Source organism: Dermacentor silvarum, chromosome 10 (genome assembly GCF_013339745.2).
Source record: "Dermacentor silvarum isolate Dsil-2018 chromosome 10, BIME_Dsil_1.4, whole genome shotgun sequence".
Taxonomy (NCBI): Eukaryota; Metazoa; Arthropoda; class Arachnida; order Ixodida; family Ixodidae; genus Dermacentor; species Dermacentor silvarum.
The window spans coordinates 54031968-54038189 of record NC_051163.1 but is presented as its reverse complement, the minus strand read 5'-3'; the positions used below and the strand labels follow the sequence as shown (position 1 = coordinate 54038189).

General features: G+C 46.8%; 1 pseudogene; it reads left to right on the top strand.

The window, feature by feature from the left end:
* The first annotated feature begins 1662 nt into the window (after positions 1 to 1662).
* Positions 1663 to 1791, top strand: LOC119432094 (U2 spliceosomal RNA; annotated as a pseudogene).
* The last annotated feature ends 4431 nt before the right edge of the window (positions 1792 to 6222 follow it).

The following is a 6222-nucleotide window of genomic DNA, read 5'->3' as shown; positions in this document are numbered from 1 at the left end:
TGTATATTTTTTTTTCTCCGCTTACTTTCACCCAGTCGTGTTCAAATGATCGCTGCGTCCACGGCGAACCTTTTCGAGGCAAGCACCGCTGGAACGTGTCCTCGGAACGTGGTCGCGCTGAAGATTTAGAGCGTTCTAAAACAGCGACGACATTGAGGCCTTTTCAAAGAAGAGACAGAACGTAGTAAGCCGAAGAACTCAGCAGCAGCTGTGAAGCGAGGACAGAAAAGATACACGGCGCCGACTTATTCTCATTCTTTTTTTTTTTAAAGGTGTGTGTAAGTTTTCAGAGCACTTATCATTCGGAGTAATTGCTACCACGTCTCTCGCACGCATCGCTTTCAAGCGTCTCTCCTCGGCGTAGTTTTTGCATTTTTTATTCGCACCTATAGAAAGGTCGTTCACAGTCCTAGCTCGTTCAACGCCGTGCTCTCTGGATACAGGAACGAAGCGACCCCTGAAAAAAGTTGTTAATTAAGAAATGTTGTTGCGCTTCTGTTCACTTTTTGTTGCTTTCGGTCGACTTTTTGTTGCGACGCAACTGAATGCCGGGAATGATCCTTGCAAGATGATGGGTGGCACATTGATGGAAACGCGTTTCTTCTTCTTTTTTTTTAATGCTTAGCTTTCTTTGGCTAGGTGCTCGGGGTTATTTTCTGCTCCGTTCAGTTCGACATTCCGTTTCGTGTCCCAAAGAACCCGTACCGCCATACAGGCTTGAATAGGTGACTTTCGGTGAATACACAAAGTTTTGTACGCTTACCGCCACCTACACTTGTGGGCGGACAAGGAACGCGCGTTTAACGCAAGCAACCAGAGAATTGCACCTGCAACAACAAGGAGGAGCTTCTGAAGAGGACGCGTTGGAAAGAAGGCGAGCGTGTCATTGGGCAAATTATGCGAGAAAGGAAGTGCTACTGCAACATTTCTTTGATTTACCGAACACAAGATTGATAGTAAAAAATGTGTTTACTGGGTAAATTCTCATAGAGAGTGAGAGAGAGGTTATGAGGGAAAGGCAGTAAGGTTAATCAGCCTGAGCCCGGCAGGCTACCCTGCACTGGGGGGTAGATTGTCATAGTGTGTGTGGTATTCTTTACAGTCGCTTACCTCTTAAAATACGGCAGTCTTGGTTTCAAGGGTCCAATATATAGTCTTCAAAAATAACGAATACACAGAATGCTACCCACTATATGACAATTGCCCACTAGGGTCTTTCTGCCCTAATTACTTTCTGCTGATATTTTGTTAATTTGGAGGCGTCTTTTACGCGCCTAAGCGCCATTCGTGCAAAGTGCAACGCTCTGCTGAAGCGATTCGTAGTATACATGTAGAGAGAGAGAGAGAGAGAGAGAGAGAGAGAGAGAGAGAGAGAGAGGGAGAGAGAGAGAGAGAGGTGTTTAATTAATCGTGGAAGGGTTTGCCTGGCCTCATTCCTGCTTGCTACTCCAGATGGATATGATGACATTAACGTCACAGAGATACGCACGTCACAGAGATATGCACGTCACAGATGCACAACATACACAAAACACACCACAACATATACAAACACGAAAATCTGCCAGTCTCGCGTGCCGTGTGGCCATTACGAGGCGCGGCCGGGCATGTTGTTTCACCGCATTCGTCTGAAATGTCGCAAATAAAAAATTGTCTTATTAAAAAGTTAACGAATGAGATTGATTGATTTATCTCATTTATTGTTATCAGGGGCGGAGTGCTTGAAGCCTGCTTCACCTCCGCCGCGGGTCGGCCCGGTATTGCACTACCTCCAGGATCGGCCCACATTTTTGCCCACGGACACGACAAATGCATTGGGGGGGGGGGGGGGGGGGGGGGGAGGGGTAGAGGTATACAGCTGCGATGTCAAATACAAACCGACGTCTACCGAGGCGAAAATAGTGAGCTGATTTGGCGCGCGCTGGCGCGCGTCTTGTAATTTCAAACCGCAATTCCACGCGCGTTCGCGCGCCGGCAAGCGTACATGTAGTTTGGCCTTTATAGACTAAACAGCCCTGATGTCCGCCCTGAGCATCAAATCAAAGGCTATCATTATGCATTAAACGTCGACACGTACTTTGGCCTATGGACTAGCGTGGTGTGAGCGCGTCTCGCGCAAGGAAGGCGCTTTTAGCCTTCATCTGAGGCAGTGGTCTCTCGTGTAGTGACGTCATGACATGTTGCGCGAGAAACCTTCGATGGTGGGAAAGGTGCGTGATGGTCGATGGGAAGCACGGTGTATCTAGCGTTTATACACGCTGGTTGGCGGGTTTGATCCCCCACCGCGTTGTCCGCGTTCAAATGGAGGCTGAATTCGAGAACGCTCGGGTGCGTTGATCTAGGCGCACGCTAAACAACTCCCAGCTGGTCGTAGCTAATTCAGGACTCACCAACCGTCATAATATGACTCGACCGTGAAACACGTTTGCTTGTTTTAATAATACTGTCCACCCTCAATTGAGGGTCGTTGTTTCGTCGAACAGTTGTGCAAAGCGATAACGATACGTGCATACAAAGGAGCAGCCATAAGAAATAGCGTTAATTAATTAATAGAGGTTTATAATGTGTCGACACCAGGAAATAAAACGGGAGAGGACAATAACCTTGTGCATGTATATAAGGTCACCTAAACGAAGGGCCATTTGAGTTGGAAAGAAGGAGGAAGTTCGTGGCACACGCTAAATATAAACAGAAAATAAGCTGGGTTAATGACTGCATATTTGCAGTCATTCGCTTCAGTATCCCCCCCCCCCCCCCCCCTCTTTTCTATTTTATTTGAGGACGCAGAACTTCTTCAATGGCTGCATTAGAACGCACTTCAAGCACAGAGTATGTGAGTCTACTATAATAAGTTTATTTCCTGTCACGTGACAGGCCGATCTCGTAGCCGACCAGGCCTGAAACTGTACTCGCTGAGCTTGCAAAAAAAAAAAAAAAAAAACAGTCGCGCCATATTGGACGAAAACCAAATGCGGTAACGGGGGAATAATCTTATTGCGATCGAATTCGGAATTCTTGATGCTGGTGCTCGGCTTGCCGGCGCCAAAAAGATTACGGGACGCAGTTCTAAGCGAACGCCCAATGTATGCACGATATATATATATATATATATTATGAGAGAAAAGCTGAGAGGTCGGCCCGAATCAATGTTCTGGCCTGCATACTCAGCGTTGGGGGAAGGGGAATTGGTAAAGAAAGAAAGATTAGAGAAGACGTTGATTAGGAGCATGAAGATGGTAGTGACCCATTCACGCAGCCTGGCATGGAAGAATAAGGTGCCTCGGTGGTTATGTATACTGCCACGAAGAAGTTCACACGCGGTAGCGCCGAACGAAGGGGGCAAACGCACAGAGCTAGCGCTGCTGTTGCAACACTCTTTTTGTTTTGTTGTGTTTGTCTGATCTCTCGCCGTGTCCCGTCTATCGCGCTGCTTCGTTCGAAGATGTTGTCTTACGAACTAACTCGGATTCAGACCTCAGGTGAACCTGATGTACCCTAATGTATACAAGAACTGGAAAAGTCGGGCTAATTAGTCCTAACCCACTCGCGCTGTCTTTGTGCACCTCTCTCTCTCTCTCTCTCTCTCTCATTTATTGAAATTAAAAGAGAAAGAGATGCAGTCACTCTATAATAGTGATGGCTACTGCTTTTCGCATAGCAGAACACAACAATATCAAAGAAATATAAAATTAATAAGAAACAGCGTCCTAGGGCCCAGAATCCACAGCACTGTACACACGCGAACATACAGACTCAAAAGGCGATGGCAAGTCGCACCACACTGAGTTAGCGCACTACGCGTATGCGAAATCACAAACACGCACACGAGGCGCGATGCAGTCTGCGATGAGCACGTGAACACATCAACAGACGAGGAACACACGCTGATGAAACGATGCACGCGCGCGCATATATGGCAGTCAGAGGTGAGCTTCTCTGTCGTCCCCGTCTTTCTCGCTGGTGAAAATGTTTTGAGGACGAGTCAGCCTCACGCAACCAAATAAACAAGATAAAACTTAAGTAAGCGTTCAAAGACACACACCACACACACACAGAGAGAGAGAGAGAGAGAGAGAGAGAGAGAGAAGTTTAATGATATACGGGAGGTGCTAGAGGGACTGTTCGCCTGACATGCTACTCCAGGCACTGGGTGATTAAGATATATACAGTGAGAGACGCTTAACATAAGCACATGCAGTCACACACATAACGTATACACTGTAGATATATGTACAAAGTTTCGTTAAGCATCGTGGCCCGCAAGAACGTCAGCAGCTGAGTTATGGCCTTGTCGCTGCGTCATGGAAACTTGTAATCAGCTCAACAACTCTTTATGCGAAAAAAATACAAGAAGTGAAACAGGCAAACACACCAGTGCTCGTGGGTCTTTCTCTTGTTTGTTCTCGTCTCGAGCTCTTTTAAGCGCTAAACACCAGGTCCCGTATTATTGGCCAAGGCGGCCAGCCAATGGCGAAGAGCAGTTACGAACGAAAATCTGTGAATTCGGTCCCAGTTTCTGTGTCACGATGCAGCAACGCAGCCTAACCTAAACCGGGTTGGCTGGAATCAGAATAATCATGCTGTAAAGGGGCAATGCTTCTCGCGACAAAGTTTACACGACAAGCTTGATATAAATCGCACCAGTGTGCTCTTTCCGTTATAAACAGCACCGAGCACACGTTAAACCGTGCATTAGGTGAGTCACCGTCGGGTACTGCGGAGTCGGCCGTACCATCGTTTGCAACCAGCCTCTTTTCGAGAAGTTGCACATGCAGTACCTTCATAGCTAGAAACACGCGTTAAAGAAATAAAAAAAAGAATAATGATATGCACCATAACTCACATATTCAATAATGCCATTTGACATATGGGAGTATACAGTTTTTGGAAACATACATATGGGAACATACATGATCGTGGGATTATTGGATATGGGAGTCATTGGGCGCATGTTTTTTTTTTTTATATATAGGGCTGGCCACGACATGGAGCTCTTCCTAGAATCTATCTACCAAGCACTGCAGCCTGTCGACTGAATAATACTTTGTTTTTCAGTAATGATCACTGGCAGTCTTTTACGGCGAGCAATCGCTTGAGAATCACGTGTTCACGCTAGTGCATTCGAGCGCATAATACACGGGAGCACTTCTTTACAAACTGTTCGCTTAGAAATGGCCGTGTAGTGTCAAATGAAGGGCACTGCGCCACCCCAGTCGAGAAGGGCCGCTGGCGCTCACATTCTTAAGTCACGGGAGAGTCTTAAATTAATCAATTTCTGGGGTTTTGCGTGTGAAAAACCACGATATGATTATGAGGCACGCCGTATACAGTGGAGAACTCCGGATTAATTTTGACCACGTGGAGCTCCTTAACGAGCACCCAATGTACGGTACAGGAGGGGTTTTCTTGCACTTCGCACCCCAGGGTCGCCATGACTGGGAATCGAACCCACAACCTCGAGCTCAGCAGCGCAAAGCCATTTATCCATTAAGCAACCATGGCGGGTGAAGTGCAGTTTTGAGCTGAGGAAATGTTATAGAGAGACCTGCGTTTGTCACTGCACATAATAGTATACAAATTATTTCTCGCTTACCGCTGCTCTGTCTGTTCTTGCTCAAATTTCGTAGCGTGATCGCATTTTATGGTTCGGATCGTTCAACATAACTGTTCACTCGCCTGGTTTCCTAGGCAGAAGCTGCCTTCGTATTTGCTTCTCGCCGTAAGTGGTGTTCCAAAACCTGACGACTATGACGTCATCCACCCGGTCACTTCTGTTCTTCGATGTACGGCAGAACACGACCTTCCGAGATCGGTTTCTTCTATTCTCTCTTGGGGTTGCAATGCGGACATCACGGGGCGCGCAACCCAAGTCAAATTCGATTTTTTTTTGTTTTGTTTTGACGGACCACGCAAGTACCAATGCCAAGTATTATAGCGAACGATCCGTACCGTAGAGTGCGGTCTTTCTACGAAATTTGAGCAAGAACCAGAAGAGCGGTAAGCGCGAAATCAGTTTTTTTTTCCACGATGTGCGGCAATAAAGAAGCCGGTCGCTGTAAAATGCCAACTAAATTTGAAATGAGCGGCAGTTCCGAGAGGTGTGTCGCCAACGAATGTCACCGCGCTGTCATCGAACGTGTACTAACCCGTCTCTACCATCCAGCCTTCCTTACCCAATGGTTGCACAAAGCTGTTATGATCTGTCATTGCAACCTTCTTTTG